Source organism: Heptranchias perlo, chromosome 20 (genome assembly GCF_035084215.1).
Source record: "Heptranchias perlo isolate sHepPer1 chromosome 20, sHepPer1.hap1, whole genome shotgun sequence".
Lineage (NCBI taxonomy): Eukaryota > Metazoa > Chordata > Chondrichthyes > Hexanchiformes > Hexanchidae > Heptranchias > Heptranchias perlo.
The window spans coordinates 32,517,185-32,538,977 of NC_090344.1; the positions used below are offsets into that span (position 1 = coordinate 32,517,185).

Below are 21,793 nucleotides of genomic sequence, written 5' to 3' on the forward strand. Positions count from 1 at the left end.
ATTGTATCAGAGAGAGAAACAGGATAGATTGTATCAGAGAGAGAAACAGATAAAGTGTATCAGAGAGAGAAACAGGATGGATTGTATCAGAGAGAGAAACAGGATAGATTGTATCAGAGAGAGAAACAGGATAGACTGTATCAGAGAGAGAAACAGGATAGATTGTATCAGAGAAACAGGATAGATTGTATCAGAGAGAGAAACAGGATGGATTGTATCAGAGAGAGAAACAGGATAGATTGTATCAGAGAGAGAAACAGGATAGATTGTATCAGAGAGAGAAACAGGATAGATTGTATCAGAGAGAGAAACAGGATAGATTGTATCAGAGAAACAGGATAGATTGTATGAGAGAGAAACAGGATAGATTGTATCAGAGAGAGAAACAGGATAAAGTGTATCAGAGAGAGAAACAGGATAAAGTGTATCAGAGAGAGAAACAGGATAGATTGTATCAGAGAGAGAAACAGGATAGATTGTATCAGAGAGAGAAACAGGATGGATTGTATCAGAGAGAGAAACAGGATAGATTGTATCAGAGAGAGAAACAGGATAGACTGTATCAGAGAGAGAAACAGGATAGATTGTATCAGAGAAACAGGATAGATTGTATCAGAGAGAGAAACAGGATAGATTGAATCAGAGAGAGAAACAGGATAGATTGTATCAGAGAGAGAAACAGGATAGATTGAATCAGAGAGAGAAACAGGATAGACTGTATCAGAGAGAGAAACAGGATGGATTGTATCAGAGAGAGAAACAGGATAGATTGTATCTGAGAGAGAAACAGGATAGATTGTATCAGAGAGAGAAACAGGATAGATTGTATCAGAGAGAAACAGGATAGACTGTATCAGAGAGAGAAACAGGATAGATTGTATCAGAGAGAGAAACAGGATAGATTGTATCAGAGAGAAACAGGATAGACTGTATCAGAGAGAGAAACAGGATAGGTTGTATCAGAGAGAGAAACACGATAGATTGTATCAGAGAGAGAAACAGGATGGACTGTATCAGAGAGAGAAACAGGATGGATTGTATCAGAGAGAGAAAAAGGATGGATTGTATCAGAGAGAGAAACAGGATAGATTGTATCAGAGAGAGAAACAGGATAGACTGTATCAGAGAGAGAAACAGGATAGACTGTATCAGAGAAACAGGATGGATTGTATCAGAGAGAGAAACAGGATGGATTGTATCAGAGAGAGAAACAGGATAGATTGAATCAGAGAGAATAGGTTAGGTTTTTACAGGGAGAAATTATGATAGATTGCATCAGACAGAGAAATTAGGATACATTATATCAGAGAGAAATTATGACAGATTGTATCAGTGATATTAGGATAGGTTGTATCCGAAACAGAAAATGGGACTGATTGCAAAGAGAAGATAGGATAGACTGTATCAGAGACAGAGTGAATAGGGTAGAATATATCAGAGAGAGAAAACAGGATAGATTGTAGTAGAGAGAAAACAGGATAGATTGTAGTCGAGAGAAATTTAGATTGTATTAGAGAGAAAATAGGATAGATTGTATCAGAGAGAGAAACTGGATACATTGTATCAGAGAGAAGATAGGATAGATTGTATCAGAGAGAAGATAGGATAGATTGTATCAGAGAGAAGATAGGATAGATTGTATCAGAGAGAAGATAGGATAGATTGTATCAGAGAGAAGATAGGATAGATTGTAGCAGTGTGAGAATACAATAGACTGTAGCAGAGAGAGAATACAATAGATTGTAGCAGTGAGAGAATACGATAGATTGTAGCAGTGAGAGAATACGATAGATTGTAGCAGTGAGAGAAACAGGATAGATTGTAGCAGTGAGAGAAACAGGATAGATTGTAGCAGTGAGTGAATACAATAGATTGTAGCAGTGAGAGAAACAGGATAGATTGTAGCAGTGAGAGAAACAGGATAGATTGTAGCAGAGAGAGAAACAGGATAGATTGTAGCAGTGAGTGAATACAATAGATTGTAGCAGTGAGAGAATACGATAGATTGTAGCAGTGAGAGAATACGATAGATTGTAGCAGTGAGAGAATACGATAGATTGTAGCAGTGAGTGAATACAATCGATTGTAGCAGTGAGAGAATACAATAGATTGTAGCAGTGAGAGAATACGATAGATTGTAGCAGTGAGAGAATACGATAGATTGTAGCAGTGAGAGAATACGATAGATTGTAGCAGTGAGAGAATACGATAGATTGTAGCAGTGAGAGAATACGATAGATTGTAGCAGTGAGAGAATACCATAGATTGTAGCAGTGAGAGCATACCATAGATTGTAGCAGTGAGAGAATACGATAGATTGTAGCAGTGAGAGAATACGATAGATTGTAGCAGTGAGAGAATACGATAGATTGTAGCAGTGAGAGCATACGATAGATTGTAGCAGTGAGAGCATACGATAGATTGTAGCAGTGAGAGCATACGATAGATTGTAGCAGTGAGAGAATACGATAGATTGTAGCAGTGAGAGAATACGATAGATTGTAGCAGTGAGAGAATACGATAGATTGTAGCAGTGAGAGAATACGATAGATTGTAGCAGTGAGAGAATACGATAGATTGTAGCAGTGAGAGCATACGATAGATTGTAGCAGTGAGAGAATACGATAGATTGTAGCAGTGAGAGAATACGATAGATTGTAGCAGTGAGAGAATACGATAGATTGTAGCAGTGAGAGAATACGATATTGTAGCAGTGAGAGCATACAATAGATTGTAGCAGTGAGAGAATACAATAGATTGTAGCAGTGAGAGAATACGATAGATTGTAGCAGTGAGAGAATACGATAGATTGTAGCAGTGAGAGAATACGATAGATTGTAGCAGTGAGGGAATACGATAGATTGTAGCAGTGAGAGAATATGATAGATTGTAGCAGTGAGAGAATATGATAGATAGTATCAGAGAATATGAGATTGTAGAAGAGAGAGAATAGGATAGATTGTATCAGAGAGAATAGGATAGATTGTAGAAGAGAGAGAATATGATAGATTGTATCAGAGAGAGAATATGATAGATTGTATCAGAGAGAGAATAGGATAGATTGTATCAGAGAGAGAATATGATAGATTGTATCAGAGAGAGAATATGATAGATTGTATCAGAGAGAGAATATGATAGATTGTATCAGAGGGAAAATAGGATAGATTGTACGAGGGAAAATCGAACAGATTGTAGCAGAGAGAGAAAATAGGATAGATATGTATCAGAGAGAAATTAGGATAGATTTATGAGAGAGTGATAATAGGGCAGATTATATCAGGGAGAAAATAGGATAGATTATATCAGAGAGAGAAATCAGAGGGATTGTTACAGAGCGAGAAATAGGATAGATTGTATCAGAGAGAGAAACAGGATAGATTGTATCAGAGAGAGAAACAGGATAGACTGTATCAGAGAGAGAAATAGGATAGATTGTATCAGAGAGAAATCAGAGGGATTGTTACAGAGCGAGAAATAGGATAGATTGTATCAGAGAGAGAAATAGGATAGATTGTATCAGAGAGAGAAATAGGATAGATTGTATCAGAGAGAGAAATAGGATAGATTGTATCAGAGAGAAAGTGCAGTAATCTCCCCCAGTGGCCCAGTATAAAAGGAGCAGTGGAGAGAGAGACAGCTGACCAGAGAAAGTGTGGGAATCCCCCCCAGCAGCCCAGGAGCAGTAGAGAGAGAAGCCCAGAGGGCGTGCGGGTATCCTCCCACCACCAGCGGCCCGGTAAAAAGGAGCAGCAGAGAGAGAAGCCCAGAGAGAGTGCGGGTATCCCCCCCTCCCCTGGTATAAAGGAGCAGCAGAGAGAGAAGCCCAGAGAGAGTGCGGGTATCCCCACCCCCCTGGTATAAGGGAGTGATGGAGAGAGAAGCCCAGAGAGAGTGCGGGTATCCCCACCCTCCCCAGTATAAGGGAGTGATGGAGAGAGAAGCCCAGAGAGAGTGCGGGTATCCCCACCCTCCCCAGTATAAGGGAGTGGTGGAGAGAGAAGCCCAGAGAGAGTGCGGGTATCCCCCCCACCCCCCCGGTATAAGGGAGTGGTGGAGAGAGAAGCCCAGAGAGAGTGCGGGTATCCCCACCCTCCCCAGTATAAGGGAGTGGTGGAGAGAGAAGCCCAGAGAGAGTGCGGGTATCCCCACCCCCCCCGGTATAAGGGAGTGGTGGAGAGAGAAGCCCAGAGAGAGTGCGGGTATCCCCACCCCCCCCGGTATAAGGGAGTGGTGGAGAGAGAAGCCCAGAGAGAGTGCGGGTATCCCCACCCCCCCGGTATAAGGGAGTGGTGGAGAGAGAAGCCCAGAGAGAGTGCGGGTATCCCCAACCCCCCCCCCCCCCCCCGGTATAAGGGAGTGGTGGAGAGAGAAGCCCAGAGAGAGTGCGGGTATCCCCACCCCCCCCGGTATAAGGGAGTGGTGGAGAGAGAAGCCCAGAGAGAGTGCGGGTATCCCCACCCCCCCGGTATAAGGGAGTGGTGGAGAGAGAAGCCCAGAGAGAGTGCGGGTATCCCCACCTCCCCCCGGTATAAGGGAGTGGTGGAGAGAGAAGCCCAGAGAGAGTGCGGGTATCCCCACCCCCCTCCCCCAGTATAAGGGAGTGGTGGGGAGAGAACCCCAAAGAGAGTGCGGGTATCCCCACCCCCCCGGTATAAGGGAGTGATGGAGAGAGAAGCCCAGAGAGAGTGCGGGTATCCCCACCCCCCCGGTATAAGGGAGTGATGGAGAGAAGCCCAGAGAGAGTGCGGGTATCCCCACCCCCCCCGGTATAAGGGAGTGGTGGAGAGAGAAGCCCAGAGAGAGCGCGGGTATCCCCACCCCCCCGGTATAAGGGAGTGATGGAGAGAAGCCCAGAGAGAGTGCGGGTATCCCCACCCCCCACCCCGGTATAAGGGAGTGGTGGAGAGAGAAGCCCAGAGAGAGCGCGGGTATCCCCACCCCCCCGGTATAAGGGAGTGATGGAGAGAGAAGCCGAGGGGGACTGCGGGTATCCCCACCCTCCCGGTATAAGGGAGTGGTGGAGAGAGAAGCCCAGAGAGAGTGTGGGTATCCCCACCCCCCCGGTATAAGGGAGTGGTGGAGAGAGAAGCCCAGAGAGAGTGCGGGTATCCCCACCCTCCCCAGTATAAGGGAGTGGTGGAGAGAGAAGCCCAGAGAGAGTGCGGGTATCCCCACCCTCCCCAGTATAAGGGAGTGGTGGAGAGAGAAGCCCAGGGGGAGTGCGGGTATCCCCACCCCCCCCCGGTATAAGGGAGTGGTGGAGAGAGAAGCCCAGGGGGAGTGCGGGTATCCCCACCCCCCCCCCGGTATAAGGGAGTGGTGGAGAGAGAAGCCGAGGGGGACTGCGGGTATCCTCCCACCCCCCGGTATAAGGGAGTGGTGGAGAGAGAAGCCCAGGGAGAGTGCGGGTATCCCCACCCCCCCCGGTATAAGGGAGTGGTGGAGAGAGAAGCCCAGAGAGAGTGCGGGTATCCCCACCCTCCCCAGTATAAGGGAGTGATGGAGAGAGAAGCCCAGAGAGAGTGCGGGTATCCCCACCCCCCCGGTATAAGGGAGTGATGGAGAGAAGCCCAGAGAGAGTGCGGGTATCCCCACCCCCCCGGTATAAGGGAGTGATGGAGAGAGAAGCCCAGAGAGAGTGCGGGTATCCCCACCCCGGTATAAGGGAGTGGTGGAGAGAGAAGCCCAGAGAGAGCGCGGGTATCCCCACCCCCCCGGTATAAGGGAGTGATGGAGAGAGAAGCCGAGGGGGACTGCGGGTATCCCCACCCTCCCGGTATAAGGGAGTGGTGGAGAGAGAAGCCCAGAGAGAGTGCGGGTATCCCCACCCCCCCGGTATAAGGGAGTGGTGGAGAGAGAAGCCCAGAGAGAGTGCGGGTATCCCCACCCTCCCCAGTATAAGGGAGTGGTGGAGAGAGAAGCCCAGGGGGAGTGCGGGTATCCCCACCCCCCCCCGGTATAAGGGAGTGGTGGAGAGAGAAGCCGAGGGGGACTGCGGGTATCCTCCCACCCCCCGGTATAAGGGAGTGGTGGAGAGAGAAGCCCAGGGAGAGTGCGGGTATCCCCACCCCCCCCGGTATAAGGGAGTGGTGGAGAGAGAAGCCCAGAGAGAGTGCGGGTATCCCCACCCCCCCCCGGTATAAGGGAGTGGTGGAGAGAGAAGCCCAGGAGGAGTGCGGGTATCTCCACCCCCCCCGGTATAAGGGAGTGGTGGAGAGAGAAGCCGAGGGGGACTGCGGGTATCCTCCCACCCCCCGGTATAAGGGAGCAGCGGAGGTTAGTTTGAAGCAGACAGAAAAAAATCAAGAAGTAATGTCACAAAACAAGGCAGAACGGCGAGAGTAAGTTCCAGGTCAGTATTTTGTTTTTTGGTGAAGTGTGTTGCTCGAGAGTAGTAGGCTCGTGCAAGTCTTTAGTTTATTGGTTCAGTGTTGTTGATGGTTAGTGTAAGTGCCTGCAGGGGAGTGGTTTAAACTAGGAACCTATAACTTATTAAATTAATAACTTAAACTATATAAATTAATTGGTTTAACAAATAACTAAAAATAAACCAAGTGAATGATGTAAAAACTTTGAGTAAATAAATAAAGTTCGATCGAGATGGCAGTGCAGGTGGCCTGATGTAACTGCGGCACGTGGGAAGGCAACTTGATGCCTGGCGACCACATCTGCAGCAAGCATCTGCAACTCGAGGAACTTCAGCTCAGAGCTGTTGAGCTGGAGTCCGAGGTGCAGACATTGCGGTGCATCGGGGGGGGGGGGGGGGGGGGGGGGGGGGGGGTTGAGTTATCTGAACACTTTGAGCCAGGAGGCAGTCACACCCCCTTCACATTAGGCAGTGGTTTAGATTTGGTTCGTGGTCAGAGACAGGAGTGTGTCAGGCGGGTAGATGCTGAGAAGCTGATTCCGCCGGCTGGAGAGTCCAGTACCAGGGATCATAGTCTCAAGATAGCAGATCGGGCATTTAGGACCGAGATGAGGAAAAATTTCTTCACTCGGGGGGGTTGTGAATCTTTGGAATTCTTTACCCCAGGTAGTTGTGGATGCTCAGTCATTGAGTATATTCAAGATTGAGATCGATAGATTTTTAGACACTAAGGGAATCAAGGGGTCTGGGGATCGGGCAGGAAAGTGGAGTTGAGGGAGATGATCAGCCATGATCTTATTGAATGGCAGAGCAGGTTCAAGGGGCCGAGTGGCCTACTCTTGCTCCTATTTCTTATGTTCTTATAGACTATCAGAGAGGACATAGGATATTTGTATGAGAGAGAGAGAAAACAGGATAGATTGTATCAGAGAGAGAAAACAGGATAGATTGTATCAGAGACCGAAAATAGGACAGATTGTAGCAGGGGAGAAATTGGGACAGATTATAGCAGGAGAAAAAACAGGATAGACTATCAGAGAGAGAAAATCGGACAGATTTTAGCAGAGAGAATAATAGGATAGATTGTAGCAAAGAGAGAATAGGATGGATTGTAGCAGAGACAGAAAACAGGATAGATTGTAGCAGAGAGAGAATAGGATGGATTGTAGCAGAGACAGAAAACAGAATAGATTGTAGCAGAGACAGAAAACAGGATAGATTGTAGCAGAGAGAGAATAGGATGGATTGTAGCAGAGACAGAAAACAGGATAGATTGTAGCAGAGAGAGAATAGGATGGATTGTAGCAGAGACAGAAAACAGGATAGATTGTAGCAGAGAGAGAATAGGATGGATTGTAGCAGAGACAGAAAACAGGATAGATTGTAGCAGAGAGAGAATAGGATGGATTGTAGCAGAGACAGAAAACAGAATAGATTGTAGCAGAGAGAGAATAGATTGTAGCAGAGACAGAAAACAGGATAGATTGTCATGATGTGGAGATGCCGGTGATGGACTGGGGTTGACAATTGTAAACAATTTTACAACACCAAGTTATAGTCCAGCAATTTTATTTTAATAGGATGGATTGTAGCAGAGACAGAAAACAGGATAGATTGTAGCAGAGAGAGAATAGGATGGATTGTAGCAGAGACAGAAAACAGGATAGATTGTAGCAGAGAGAAAAACAGGATAGATGGTAGCAGAGAGAGAAAACAGGATAGATTGAGGAAGAGAGAAAATAGGATTGTATCAGAAGGAAAACAGGTTATATGAGAAGGGAAACAGGTTATATCAGAGAAAATAGAGAGATTGTATCAGAGAGAAGGAGATCGGAATAGATTGTATCAGAGGGAGGGTTATTGGGATAGATTCGAACAGAGAGAGAAAATAGGACAGCTTGTATCAAACGGAGAAATTAGTTAATATTATATCAGAGAGGGAAAAATGAGGATAGATTGTACCCGAGACAATAGGTTTGATTGTATGAAAGAGAAAATAGGATAGTGTATCAGAGCGCAAAATGAGGGTAGATTGGATCAGAGAGAGATATTGGGACAGATTGTGTAGGAGAGGGATATTGGGACAGATTGTGCCAGAGAGAGGGATATTGGGACAGATTGTGTCGGAGAGAGGGATATTGGGACAGATTGTGCCAGAGAGAGGGATATTGGGACAGATTGTGTCGGAGAGTCGGATATTGGGACAGATTGTGTCGGAGAGTCGGATATTGGGACAGATTGTGTCGGAGAGTCGGATATTGGGACAGATTGTGTCGGAGAGTCGGATATTGGGACAGATTGTGTCGGAGAGTCGGATATTAGGACAGATTGTGCCAGAGAGAGAGATATTGGGACAGATTGTGCCAGAGAGAGAGATATTGGGACAGATTGTGCCAGAGAGAGAGATATTGGGACAGATTGTGTCGGAGAGTCGGATATTGGGACAGATTGTGTCGGGGAGGGGGATATTGGGACAGATTGTGTCGGGGAGGGGGATATTGGGACAGATTGTGTCGGAGACACGGATATTGGGACAGATTGTGTCGGGGAGGGGGATATTGGGACAGATTGTGTCGGAGAGAGGGATATTGGGGCAGATTGTGTCGGAGAGAGGGATATTGGGGCAGATTGTGTCGGGGAGAGGGATATTGGGACAGATTGTGTCGGAGAGAGGGATATTGGGATAGATTGTGTCGGGGAGGGGGATATTGGGACAGATTGTGTCGGGGAGGGGGATATTGGGACAGATTGTGTCGGAGAGAGGGATATTGGGACAGATTGTGTCGGGGAGGGGGATATTGGGACAGATTGTGTCGGAGAGAGGGATATTGGGGCAGATTGTGTCGGAGAGAGGGATATTGGGGCAGATTGTGTCGGAGAGAGGGATATTGGGACAGATTGTGCCAGAGACACGGATATTAGGACAGATTGTGCCAGAGAGAGGGATATTGGGACAGATTGTGTCGGGGAGGGGGATATTGGGACAGATTGTGTCGGAGAGAGGGATATTGGGACAGATTGTGTCGGGGAGGGGGATATTGGGACAGATTGTGTCGGAGAGAGGGATATTGGGACAGATTGTGTCGGAGAGAGGGATATTGGGACAGACTGTGTCGGAGAGAGGGATATTGGGGCAGATTGTGTCGGGGAGGGGGATATTGGGACAGATTGTGTCGGAGAGTCGGATATTGGGACAGATTGTGCCAGAGACACGGATATTAGGACAGATTGTGCCAGAGAGAGAGATATTGGGCCAGATTGTGCCAGAGAGAGGGATATTGGGACAGATTGTGTCGGAGAGAGGGATATTGGGACAGATTGTGTCGGAGAGAGGGATATTGGGACAGATTGTGTCGGGGAGGGGGATATTGGGACAGATTGTGTCGGGGAGGGGGATATTGGGACAGATTGTGTCGGAGAGAGGGATATTGGGACAGATTGTGTCGGGGAGGGGGATATTGGGACAGATTGTGTCGGAGAGAGGGATATTGGGACAGATTGTGTCGGGGAGGGGGATATTGGGACAGATTGTGTCGGAGAGAGGGATATTGGGACAGATTGTGTCGGAGAGAGGGATATTGGGACAGACTGTGTCGGAGAGAGGGATATTGGGGCAGATTGTGTCGGGGAGGGGCAGATTGTGTCGGGGAGGGGGATATTGGGACAGATTGTGTCGGAGAGAGGGATATTGGGACAGATTGTGTCGGGGAGAGGGATATTGGGACAGATTGTGTCGGAGAGACGGATGTTGGGACAGATTGTGTCGGGGAGGGGGATGTTGGGACAGATGCGTGGGGGAGGGGGATATTGGGACAGATGCGTGGGGGAGGGGGGATATTGGGATAGATGTGTGGGGGGAGATTGGGACAGATTTGTGGAGAGGGGGGATATTGGGACAGATTTGTGGAGGGGGGGGGATATTGGGACAGATTGCGTGGGGAAAGGGGTATATTGGGACAGATGTGTGGGGAAAGGGGGATATTGGGACAGATTGCGTGGGGAAAGGGGGATATTAGGACAGATGTGTGGGGAAAGGGGGATATTGGGACAGATTGCGTGGGGAAAGGGGGATATTGGGACAGATTGCGTGGGGAAAGGGGGATACTGGGACAGATGTGTGGGGAAAGGGGGATATTGGGACAGATGTGTGGGGAAAGGGGGATACTGGGACAGATGTGTGGGGGAAGGGTGGATATTGGGACAGATGTGTGGGGGAGGGTGGATACTGGGACAGATGTGTGGGGGAGGGGGGATACTGGGACAGATGTGTGGGGGAAGAGGGATGTAGGGACAGATGTGTGGGGGAGGGGGGATACTGGGACAGATGTGTGGGGGAGGGGGGGATACTGGGACAGATGTGTGGAGGAGGGGGGGGGATACTGGGACAGATGTGTGAGGTTTAATGTCCATCAGTGACCCAGGCCCGGGGCCCGGGGGGGGGCCGGATGGCGGGATTCCCGCCCTCACCCCCTCCAGCAGCGCGCCGGCCGCAGGGCCCAGGCCTCGGCGCCTTGTCGACGCTGTGCGCGGCCGACCTGGGCCCGGCTCGGTCTGAGGCCCGACCTCGCGTTCCCCTCCTCGCCCCACCCTCCTCCTCCTCGGTCGTCGCCCCCCGCCCCAGGCCGCGCGGTGTCCAACGGGCGCCTCTTTGAACGCGCTCCCGCGGCCTACCTACCGGACTCGATCCTCCTCCGTGTCCGCTCGAGCTGGAGGACTCCGCCAAGACCGAGGAGGGTGCGGTGCGCCAAGCGGAACCAGGCGCTGCAGCGCCCCCCTCTGCATCCTACGGTGGCGACAGGGTCCTCCCACTGCAACCCCTCCTGCCGGCTCCTGGGTGCATTGCAGCTATTACAGGATGGGTGGGTGGGGGAGGAGGGAGAGGGGCTCAACCCCGCCCTCTACTGGGGGAGAGGGGCTGCACCCAGCCCGGCCCAGGGGGAGAGGGGCCTCGCCCCGCCCAGCTCAGGGGGAGAGGGGACTCACCCCGCCCAGCTCAGGGGGAGAGGGGGCTCGCCCCGCCCAGCTCAGGGGGAGAGGGGCCTCACCCCGCCCAGCTCAGGGGGAGAGGGGGCTCGCCCCGCCCAGCTCAGGGGGAGAGGGGGCTCGCCCCGCCCAGCTCAGGGGGAGAGGGGCCTCACCCCGCCCAGCTCAGGGGGAGAGGGGGCTCGCCCCGCCCAGCTCAGGGGGAGAGGGGGCTCGCCCCGTCCAGCTCAGGGGGAGAGGGGGCTCGCCCCGTCCAGCTCAGGGGGCCAGGGGGCTCCGCCCAGCCCAGGGGGAGAGGGGCCTCGCCTTGCCCAGCCCAGCCCAGGGGGAGAGGGGTTTCACCCAGCCCAGCCCAGCGGGAGAGGGGCTCAACCCCGCCCAGCCCAGCCCAGCCCAGGGGGAGAGGGGGCTCGCCCAGCCCAGGGGGAGAGGGGGTTTGCCCAGCCCAGCCCAGCCCAGGGGGAGAGGGGGCTCGCCCCGTCCAGCTCAGGGGGAGAGGGGCCTCACCCCGTCCAGCTCAGGGGGAGAGGGGCCTCACCACGTCCAGCTCAGGGGGAGAGGGGCCTCACCCCGTCCAGCTCAGGGGGAGAGGGGCCTCACCCCACCGAGCTCAGGGGGAGAGGGGCCTCACCTCGCCCAGCTCAGGGGGAGAGGGGCCTCGCCCCGCCCAGCTCAGGGGGAGAGGGGCCTCACCCCACCCAGCTCAGGGGGAGAGGGGCCTCACCTCACCCAGCTCAGGGGGAGAGGGGCCTCACCTCGCCCAGCTCAGGGGGAGAGGGGCCTCACCCCACCGAGCTCAGGCGGAGAGGGGCCTCACCTCGCCCAGCTCAGGGGGAGAGGGGCCTCGCCCCGCCCAGCTCAGGGGGAGAGGGGCCTCACCCCACCCCGCCCGGCTCAGGGGGAGAGGGGCCTCACCCCGCCCAGCTCAGGGGGACAGGGGCCTCACCTCGCCCAGCTCAGGGGGAGAGGGGCCTCACCCCGCCCAGCTCAGGGGGAGAGGGGCCTCACCTCGCCCAGCTCAGGGGGAGAGGGGCCTCGCACCACCCAGCTCAGGGGGAGAGGGGCCTCACCCCACCCCGCCCAGCTCAGGGGGACAGGGGGCTCGCCCCGTCCAGCTCAGGGGGAGAGGGGGCTCCGCCCAGCCCAGCCCAGGGGGAGAGGGGCCTCGCCTCACCCAGCCCAGCCCAGGGGGAGAGGGGGCTCGCCCAGCCCAGCCCAGGGGGAGAGGGGGCTCGCCCAGCCCAGCCCAGCCCAGCCCAGGGAGAGAGGGGGTTCGCCCAGCCCAGCCCAGGGGGAGAGGGGCCTCGCCCCGTCCAGCTCAGGGGGAGAGGGGGCTCCGCCCAGCCCAGCCCAGGGGGAGAGGGGCCTCGCCTCACCCAGCCCAGCCCAGGGGCAGAGGGGGCTCGCCCAGCCCAGCCCAGGGAGAGAGGGGCCTCGCCTCACCCAGCCCAGCCCAGGGGGAGAGGGGCCTCACCCCGTCCAGCTCAGGGGGAGAGGGGCCTCACCCCGTCCAGCTCAGGAGGAGAGGCACCTCACCCCGCCCAGCTCAGGGGGAGAGGGGCCTCACACCGTCCAGCTCAGGGGGAGAGGGGCCTCACCCCACCAAGCTCAGGGGGAGAGGGGCCTCACCTCGCCCAGCTCAGGGGGAGAGGGGCCTCACCCCACCAAGCTCAGGGGGAGAGGGGCCTCACCTCGCCCAGCTCAGGGGGAGAGGGGCCTCACCTCGCCCAGCTCAGGGGGAGAGGGGCCTCACCTCGCCCAGCTCAGGGGGAGAGGGGCCTCGCCCCGCCCAGCTCAGGGGGAGAGGGGCCTCACCCCACCCCGCCCAGCTCAGGGGGAGAGGGGCCTCACCCCGCCCAGCTCAGGGGGAGAGGGGCCTCACCTCGCCCAGCTCAGGGGGAGAGGGGCCTCACCCCGCCCAGCTCAGGGGGAGAGGGGCCTCACCTCGCCCAGCTCAGTGGGAGAGGGGCCTCGCACCACCCAGCTCAGGGGGAGAGGGGCCTCACCCCACCCCGCCCAGCTCAGGGGAACAGGGGGCTCGCCCCGTCCAGCTCAGGGGGAGAGGGGGCTCCGCCCAGCCCAGCCCAGGGGGAGAGGGGCCTCGCCTCACCCAGCCCAGCCCAGGGGGAGAGGGGGCTCGCCCAGCCCAGCCCAGGGGGAGAGGGGGCTCGCCCAGCCCAGCCCAGCCCAGCCCAGGGAGAGAGGGGGTTCGCCCAGCCCAGCCCAGGGGGAGAGGGGCCTCGCCCCGTCCAGCTCAGGGGGAGAGGGGGCTCCGCCCAGCCCAGCCCAGGGAGAGAGGGGCCTCGCCTCACCCAGCCCGGCCCAGGGGGAGAGGGGCCTCGCCCCGCCCAGCTCAGGGGGAGAGGGGCCTCACCCCGCCCAGCTCAGGGGGAGAGGGGGCTCGCCCCGCCCAGCTCAGGGGGAGAGGGGCCTCACCCCGCCCAGCTCAGGGGGAGAGGGGGCTCGCCCCGCCCAGCTCAGGGGGAGAGGGGGCTCGCCCCGTCCAGCTCAGGGGGAGAGGGGGCTCGCCCCGTCCAGCTCAGGGGGCCAGGGGGCTCCGCCCAGCCCAGGGGGAGAGGGGCCTCGCCTTGCCCAGCCCAGCCCAGGGGGAGAGGGGTTTCACCCAGCCCAGCCCAGCGGGAGAGGGGCTCAACCCCGCCCAGCCCAGCCCAGCCCAGGGGGAGAGGGGGCTCGCCCAGCCCAGGGGGAGAGGGGGTTTGCCCAGCCCAGCCCAGCCCAGGGGGAGAGGGGGCTCGCCCCGTCCAGCTCAGGGGGAGAGGGGCCTCACCCCGTCCAGCTCAGGGGGAGAGGGGCCTCACCACGTCCAGCTCAGGGGGAGAGGGGCCTCACCCCGTCCAGCTCAGGGGGAGAGGGGCCTCACCCCACCGAGCTCAGGGGGAGAGGGGCCTCACCTCGCCCAGCTCAGGGGGAGAGGGGCCTCGCCCCGCCCAGCTCAGGGGGAGAGGGGCCTCACCCCACCCAGCTCAGGGGGAGAGGGGCCTCACCTCACCCAGCTCAGGGGGAGAGGGGCCTCACCTCGCCCAGCTCAGGGGGAGAGGGGCCTCACCCCACCGAGCTCAGGGGGAGAGGGGCCTCACCTCGCCCAGCTCAGGGGGAGAGGGGCCTTGCCCCGCCCAGCTCAGGGGGAGAGGGGCCTCACCCCACCCCGCCCGGCTCAGGGGGAGAGGGGCCTCACCCCGCCCAGCTCAGGGGGACAGGGGCCTCACCTCGCCCAGCTCAGGGGGAGAGGGGCCTCACCCCGCCCAGCTCAGGGGGAGAGGGGCCTCACCTCGCCCAGCTCAGGGGGAGAGGGGCCTCGCACCACCCAGCTCAGGGGGAGAGGGGCCTCACCCCACCCCGCCCAGCTCAGGGGGACAGGGGGCTCGCCCCGTCCAGCTCAGGGGGAGAGGGGGCTCCGCCCAGCCCAGCCCAGGGGGAGAGGGGCCTCGCCTCACCCAGCCCAGCCCAGGGGGAGAGGGGGCTCGCCCAGCCCAGCCCAGGGGGAGAGGGGGCTCGCCCAGCCCAGCCCAGCCCAGCCCAGGGAGAGAGGGGGTTCGCCCAGCCCAGCCCAGGGGGAGAGGGGCCTCGCCCCGTCCAGCTCAGGGGGAGAGGGGGCTCCGCCCAGCCCAGCCCAGGGGGAGAGGGGCCTCGCCTCACCCAGCCCAGCCCAGGGGCAGAGGGGGCTCGCCCAGCCCAGCCCAGGGAGAGAGGGGCCTCGCCTCACCCAGCCCAGCCCAGGGGGAGAGGGGCCTCACCCCGTCCAGCTCAGGGGGAGAGGGGCCTCACCCCGTCCAGCTCAGGAGGAGAGGCACCTCACCCCGCCCAGCTCAGGGGGAGAGGGGCCTCACACCGTCCAGCTCAGGGGGAGAGGGGCCTCACCCCACCAAGCTCAGGGGGAGAGGGGCCTCACCTCGCCCAGCTCAGGGGGAGAGGGGCCTCACCCCACCAAGCTCAGGGGGAGAGGGGCCTCACCTCGCCCAGCTCAGGGGGAGAGGGGCCTCACCTCGCCCAGCTCAGGGGGAGAGGGGCCTCACCTCGCCCAGCTCAGGGGGAGAGGGGCCTCGCCCCGCCCAGCTCAGGGGGAGAGGGGCCTCACCCCACCCCGCCCAGCTCAGGGGGAGAGGGGCCTCACCCCGCCCAGCTCAGGGGGAGAGGGGCCTCACCTCGCCCAGCTCAGGGGGAGAGGGGCCTCACCCCGCCCAGCTCAGGGGGAGAGGGGCCTCACCTCGCCCAGCTCAGGGGGAGAGGGGCCTCGCACCACCCAGCTCAGGGGGAGAGGGGCCTCACCCCACCCCGCCCAGCTCAGGGGAACAGGGGGCTCGCCCCGTCCAGCTCAGGGGGAGAGGGGGCTCCGCCCAGCCCAGCCCAGGGGGAGAGGGGCCTCGCCTCACCCAGCCCAGCCCAGGGGGAGAGGGGGCTCGCCCAGCCCAGCCCAGGGGGAGAGGGGGCTCGCCCAGCCCAGCCCAGCCCAGCCCAGGGAGAGAGGGGGTTCGCCCAGCCCAGCCCAGGGGGAGAGGGGCCTCGCCCCGTCCAGCTCAGGGGGAGAGGGGGCTCCGCCCAGCCCAGCCCAGGGGGAGAGGGGCCTCGCCTCACCCAGCCCGGCCCAGGGGGAGAGGGGGCTCGCCCAGCCCAGCCCAGGGGGAGAGGGGCCTCGCCTCACCCAGCCCAGCCCAGGGGGAGAGGGGCCTCACCCCGTCCAGCTCAGGGGGAGAGGCGCCTCACCTCGCCCAGCTCAGGGGGAGAGGGGCCTCACCCCGTCCAGCTCAGGGGGAGAGGGGCCTCACCCCGTCCAGCTCAGGAGGAGAGGCACCTCACCCCGCCCAGCTCAGGGGGAGAGGGGCCTCACCCCGTCCAGCTCAGGGGGAGAGGGGCCTCACCCCGTCCAGCTCAGGAGGAGAGGCACCTCACCCCGCCCAGCTCAGGGGGAGAGGGGCCTCACCCCGTCCAGCTCAGGGGGAGAGGGGCCTCACCCCACCAAGCTCAGGGGGAGAGGGGCCTCACCTCGCCCAGCTCAGGGGGAGAGGGGCCTCACCCCACCGAGCTCAGGGGGAGAGGGGCCTCACCTCGCCCAGCTCAGGGGGAGAGGGGCCTCGCCCCGCCCAGCTCAGCTCAGGGGGAGAGGGGCCTCACCCCGCCCAGCTCAGGGGGAGAGGGGCCTCACCCCGCCCAGCTCAGGGGGAGAGGGGCCTCACCCCGCCCAGCTCAGGGGGAGAGGGGCCTCACCTCGCCCAGCTCAGGGGGAGAGGGGCCTCGCACCACCCAGCTCAGGGGGAGAGGGGCCTCACCCCACCCCGCCCAGCTCAGGGGGACAGGGGGCTCGCCCCGTCCAGCTCAGGGGGAGAGGGGGCTCCGCCCAGCCCAGCCCAGGGGGAGAGGGGCCTCGCCTCACCCAGCCCAGCCCAGGGGGAGAGGGGGCTCGCCCAGCCCAGCCCAGGGGGAGAGGGGGCTCGCCCAGCCCAGCCCAGCCCAGCCCAGGGAGAGAGGGGGTTCGCCCAGCCCAGCCCAGGGGGAGAGGGGCCTCGCCCCGTCCAGCTCAGGGGGAGAGGGGGCTCCGCCCAGCCCAGCCCAGGGGGAGAGGGGCCTCGCCTCACCCAGCCCAGCCCAGGGGGAGAGGGGGCTCGCCCAGCCCAGCCCAGGGGGAGAGGGGCCTCGCCTCACCCAGCCCAGCCCAGGGGGAGAGGGGCCTCACCCCGTCCAGCTCAGGGGGAGAGGGGCCTCACCCCACCAAGCTCAGGGGGAGAGGGGCCTCACCTCGCCCAGCTCAGGGGGAGAGGGGCCTCACCCCGTCCAGCTCAGGGGGAGAGGGGCCTCACCCCGTCCAGCTCAGGAGGAGAGGCACCTCACCCCGCCCAGCTCAGGGGGAGAGGGGCCTCACCCCGTCCAGCTCAGGGGGAGAGGGGCCTCACCCCACCAAGCTCAGGGGGAGAGGGGCCTCACCTCGCCCAGCTCAGGGGGAGAGGGGCCTCACCCCACCGAGCTCAGGGGGAGAGGGGCCTCACCTCGCCCAGCTCAGGGGGAGAGGGGCCCCACCTCGCCCAGCTCAGGGGGAGAGGGACCTCACCTCGCCCAGCTCAGGGGGAGAGGGGCCTCGCCCCGCCCAGCTCAGGGGGAGAGGGGCCTCACCCCACCCCGCCCAGCTCAGGGGGAGAGGGGCCTCACCCCGCCCAGCTCAGGGGGAGAGGGGCCTCACCTCGCCTAGCTCAGGGGGAGAGGGGCCTCACCCCGCCCAGCTCAGGGGGAGAGGGGCCTCACCTCGCCCAGCTCAGGGGGAGAGGGGCCTCGCACCACCCAGCTCAGGGGGAGAGGGGCCTCACCCCACCCCGCCCAGCTCAGGGGGACAGGGGGCTCGCCCCGTCCAGCTCAGGGGGAGAGGGGGCTCCGCCCAGCCCAGAGCTCAGGGGGAGAGGGGGCTCCGCCCAGCCCAGCCCAGGGGGAGAGGGGCCTCGCCTCACCCAGCCCAGCCCAGGGGGAGAGGGGGCTCGCCCAGCCCAGCCCAGCCCAGCCCAGGGAGAGAGGGGGTTCGCCCAGCCCAGCCGGAGAGGGGCCTCGCCCCGTCCAGCTCAGGGGGAGAGGGGGCTCCGCCCAGCCCAGCCCAGGGGGAGAGGGGCCTCGCCTCACCCAGCCCAGCCCAGGGGGAGAGGGGGCTCGCCCAGCCCAGCCCAGGGGGAGAGGGGCCTCGCCTCACCCAGCCCAGCCCAGGGGGAGAGGGGCCTCACCCCGTCCAGCTCAGGGGGAGAGGCGCCTCACCTCGCCCAGCTCAGGGGGAGAGGGGCCTCACCCCGTCCAGCTCAGGGGGAGAGGGGCCTCACCCCGTCCAGCTCAGGAGGAGAGGCACCTCACCCCGCCCAGCTCAGGGGGAGAGGGGCCTCACCCCGTCCAGCTCAGGGGGAGAGGGGCCTCACCCCACCAAGCTCAGGGGGAGAGGGGCCTCACCTCGCCCAGCTCAGGGGGAGAGGGGCCTCACCTCGCCCAGCTCAGGGGGAGAGGGGCCTCACCTCGCCCAGCTCAGGGGGAGAGGGGCCTCGCCCCGCCCAGCTCAGGGGGAGAGGGGCCTCACCTCGCCCAGCTCAGGGGGAGAGGGGCCTCGCACCACCCAGCTCAGGGGGAGAGGGGCCTCACCCCACCCCGCCCAGCTCAGGGGGAGAGGGGCCTCGCCCAGCCCAGCCCAGGGGGAGAGGGGGCCCCGCCCAGCCCAGGGGGAGAGGGGGCTCGCCCAGCCCAGCCCAGGGGGAGAGGGGGCTCGCCCAGCCCAGCCCAGGGGGAGAGGGGGCTCGCCTCGCCCAGCCCAGGGGGAGAGGGGCCTCACCTCACCCAGCTCAGGGGGAAAGGGGCCTCACCCCACCAAGCTCAGGGGGAGAGGGGCCTCACCTCGCCCAGCTCAGGGGGAGAGGGGCCTCACCTCGCCCAGCTCAGGGGGAGAGGGGCCTCACCTCACCCAGCTCAGGGGGAGAGGGGCCTCACCTCACCCAGCTCAGGGGGAAAGGGGCCTCACCCCACCAAGCTCAGGGGGAGAGGGGCCTCACCTCGCCCAGCTCAGGGGGAGAGGGGCCTCACCTCGCCCAGCTCAGGGGGAGAGGGGCCTCACCTCGCCCAGCTCAGGGGGAGAGGGGCCTCACCTCGCCCAGCTCAGGGGGAGAGGGGCCTCACCTCGCCCAGCTCAGGGGGAGAGGGGCCTCACCTCGCCCAGCTCAGGGGGAGAGGGGCCTCACCTCGCCCAGCTCAGGGGGAGAGGGGCCTCATCTCGCCCAGCTCAGGGGGAGAGGGGCCTCATCTCGCCCAGCTCAGGGGGAGAGGGGCCTCATCTCGCCCAGCTCAGGGGGAGAGGGGCCTCACCTCACCCAGGGGGACTGGGACATTTTTGCACTGTTGGGGAGCTGTGCTCAGTTTTCATTCCTTTCATCCAAACTTTTCAAATCATTTCTGGACAATTAAAAGTTTAATTTAAAGCAGAAACAGTTGATCCCATGCCCCTTCCCCCTCAGTACAGACCCTCAGCCCCCTCCCCTTCCCCCTCAGTACAGACCCTCAGCCCCATCCCCTTCCACCCTCAGTACAGACCCTCAGCCCCATCCCCTTCCACCCTCAGTACAGACCCTCAGCCCACTCCCCTTCCACCCTCAGTACAGACCCTCAGCCCACTCTCCTTCCACCCTCAGTACAGACCCTCAGCCCCCTCCCCTTCCCCCTCAGTACAGACCCTCAGCCCCCTCCCCTTCCCCCTCAGTACAGACCCTCAGCCCCCTCCCCTTCCCCTTCAGTACAGACCCTCAGCCCCCTCCCCTTCCCCTTCAGTACAGACCCTCAGCCCCCTCCCCCTCCACCCTCAGTACAGACACTCTACCCCTCCCCCTCCACCCTCAGTACAGACACTCTACCCCTCCCCCTCCTCTCTCAGTACAGACACTCTACCCCTCCCCCTCCACCCTCAGTGCAGACCCTCAGCCCCCTCCCCCTCCCCTCTCAATACAGACCTTCAGCCCCCTCACATTCTCTCCTCAATACAGACCCTCAGTCCCCTCCCTTGCCCTAAAAACAGACTCACAGCGCCTCCCCCTCCACCCTCAGTACAGACCCTGAGCCCCCTCCCCCTCCCCCTCCTCTCTCAGTACTGACCCTCTCTCCCCTTCCTCTCCTCTCTCGGTACTGACCCTCTCTCCCCGTCCTCTCCTCTCTCAGTACTGACCCTCTCTCCCCTCCCCCTCCTCTCTCAGTACTGACCCTCTCTCCCCTTCCTCTCCTCTCTCAGTACTGACCCTCTCTCCCCTCCCCCTCCTCTCTCAGTACTGACCCTCTCTCCCCTTCCTCTCCTCTCTCAGTACTGACCCTCTCTCCCCTCCCCCTCCTCTCTCAGTACTGACCCTCTCTCCCCTCCCTCACCTCTCTCAGTACTGACCCTCTCTCCCCTCCCCCTCCTCTCTCAGTACTGACCCTCTCTCCCCTCCCCCTCCTCTCTCAGTACTGACCCTCTCTCCCCTCCCCCTCCTCTCTCAGTACTGACCCTCTCTCCCCTCCCCCTCCTCTCTCAGTACTGACCCTCTCTCCCCGTCCTCTCCTCTCTCAGTACTGACCCTCTCTCCCCTCCCCCTCCTCTCTCAGTACTGACCCTCTCTCCCCTTCCTCTCCTCTCTCAGTACTGACCCTCTCTCCCCTCCCCCTCCTCTCTCAGTACTGACCCTCTCTCCCCTTCCTCTCCTCTCTCAGTACTGACCCTCTCTCCCCTCCCTCTCCTCTCTCAGTACTGACCCTCTCTCCCCTTCCTCTCCTCTCTCAGTACTGACCCTCTCTCCCCTTCCTCTCCTCTCTCAGTACTGACCCTCTCTCCCCTCCCTCTCCTCTCTCAGTACTGACCCTCTCTCCCCTTCCTCTCCTCTCTCAGTACTGACCCTCTCTCCCCTTCCTCTCCTCTCTCAGTACTGACCCTCTCTCCCCGTCCTCTCCTCTCTCAGCACTGACCCTCTCTCCCCGTCCTCTCCTCTCTCAGCACTGACCCTCTCTCCCCTTCCTCTCCTCTCTCAGTACTGACCCTCTCTCCCCTCCCCCTCCTCTCTCAGTACTGACCCTCTCTCCCCGTCCTCTCCTCTCTCAGTACTGACCCTCTCTCCCCTTCCTCTCCTCTCTCAGTACTGACCCTCTCTCCCCTCCCCCTCCTCTCTCAGTACTGACCCTCTCTCCCCTCCCCCTCCTCTCTCAGTACTGACCCTCTCTCCCCTTCCTCTCCTCTCTCAGTACTGACCCTCTCTCCCCTTCCTCTCCTCTCTCAGTACTGACCCTCTCTCCCCTCCCCCTCCTCTCTCAGTACTGACCCTCTCTCCCCTCCCCCTCCTCTCTCAGTACTGACCCTCTCTCCCCTTCCTCTCCTCTCTCGGTACTGACCCTCTCTCCCCTCCCCCTCCTCTCTCAGTACTGACCATCTCTCCCCTCCCTCTCCTCTCTCAGTACTGACCCTCTCTCCCCTTCCTCTCCTCTCTCAGTACTGACCCTCTCTCCCCTCCCCCTCCTCTCTCAGTACTGACCCTCTCTCCCCTCCCCCTCCTCTCTCAGTACTGACCCTCTCTCCCCTCCCCCTCCTCTCTCAGTACTGACCCTCTCTCCCCTTCCTCTCCTCTCTCAGTACTGACCCTCTCTCCCCTCCCTCTCCTCTCTCAGTACTGACCCTCTCTCCCCTCCCCCTCCTCTCTCAGTACTGACCCTCTCTCCCCTCGCCCTCCTCTCTCAGTACTGACCCTCTCTCCCCTTCCTCTCCTCTCTCAGTACTGACCCTCTCTCCCCTCCCTCACCTCTCTCAGTACTGACCCTCTCTCCCCTTCCTCTCCTCTCTCAGTACTGACCCTCTCTCCCCTTCCTCTCCTCTCTCAGTACTGACCCTCTCTCCCCTTCCTCTCCTCTCTCAGTACTGACCCTCTCTCCCCTTCCTCTCCTCTCTCAGTACTGACCCTCTCTCCC

The 21,793-nt window shown here is 60.2% G+C and overlaps 1 protein-coding gene across 1 annotated transcript in view; it reads right to left on the bottom strand.

Moving 5' to 3' along the window:
* The window catches only part of LOC137336018 (cell division cycle and apoptosis regulator protein 1-like), a 95,650-nt gene extending 84,512 nt beyond the window's left edge, over nucleotides 1-11,138 (bottom strand). The window contains 1 exon segment of the mRNA XM_068001521.1: nucleotides 11,043-11,138. The gene's annotated coding sequence lies outside the window, so the exon portion shown is untranslated.
* Between the last annotated feature and the right edge of the window lie 10,655 nt (nucleotides 11,139-21,793).